Below are 1,165 nucleotides of genomic sequence, written 5' to 3' on the forward strand. Positions count from 1 at the left end.
ACAAGAGGTTGTTAGGTGAAAATTAATCTGACCAAGATTTCTCAAAATTGACTCTTTTGTGTGGTGCTTGGCTTTTTCATTGAACTATCATCACCAATTTTTTCACCTACACTTCAGAAATGGTTGTTAAATGCAGTAGCTACCTGTGTACTGTTGGTTAAGAGAATCTCAGTCTCTTTAGTAGTAATACTGTCTGCTCCAGTGGTTACTTTTCCTGTTTTCCTTCTAACAACATTCCACACTGATTTGATTTTATTGCCCGAGTTGTTATTTTAATCATTAACATACATATTTTTTTATTTTCTGACAACCTTTCTCAGCATTTACGTTAATTTTACTAGTGTAAAATTACTTCTGTGTCTTTACTAATTCTTGCAATCTCATGCAGTTATCTTTTTCTTTCTGATGACGCTTTAATACCTGTACAGGGTTTCTTTGAAAACTGGTTTACATTTAGTAGTTTTCTTGGGCAACAATGTTCAAAAACAGATATAAATTGACCAAAAAATTTGTTGCATTTATCATCAGAATATGCGACCGTCCTCAATCAACATTTCTTAAACTTTCTCTAAAGTGCTTTATAGGCACCAGCTTTTACTTAACGATTTCTGAACTGTACACCCTGATTGGTTTTGTGAGTTAAAACAGTTGGCAGCGGTGGGATTCGAACCCACGCCTCCGAAGAGACTGGTGCCTTAAACCAGCGCCTTAGACCGCTCGGCCACGCTACCAGATGGTCGCAACGTATCAGCCAACAGTGTATACTAATTGCGCAGTTGCACCAAATTGCGGGGTGCTGATGTCGGCGCTTTACTCGCTGTTGCAGCATATCCTACAGCTTTTCTACTGATGATTTTGCAGGCCAGTGCAGATGTAATAGAGTGAGGGAGTGTTAAGAAAACCTGTTCCAGCCCGATGAACTTTGCTGTTGCCTGTGTGAACAATGGCCTCTTGCGAGGTGACCGACTCCAAATGTTCGTAGCGGGCTATTAGGTTGGGAAGGATCTTCATTCAATGCCTGCAGCAATTCCTGTCGGCTTTGGAAGCGATTTTGTTTCACGAGCCGTGAAACTCCTCTCCGGCTCCTCTAAGTCAGGATCTTTTTCCGAACACTACTCTGATGTCCTGTTTCGTGGCCGCGTATGTAACACCACTGCTAAGAGAC

At 41.2% G+C, this 1,165-nt stretch overlaps 1 non-coding gene across 1 annotated transcript; it reads right to left on the minus strand.

Moving 5' to 3' along the window:
• Positions 1-649: 649 nt before the first annotated feature.
• On the minus strand, positions 650-731 carry Trnal-aag (transfer RNA leucine (anticodon AAG)). Its single transcript has one exon. It is a non-coding gene; the product is annotated as a tRNA-Leu (tRNA).
• Positions 732-1,165: the final 434 nt, after the last annotated feature.

Source organism: Schistocerca nitens, chromosome 1 (genome assembly GCF_023898315.1).
Source record: "Schistocerca nitens isolate TAMUIC-IGC-003100 chromosome 1, iqSchNite1.1, whole genome shotgun sequence".
In the NCBI taxonomy this organism is placed as follows: domain Eukaryota; kingdom Metazoa; phylum Arthropoda; class Insecta; order Orthoptera; family Acrididae; genus Schistocerca; species Schistocerca nitens.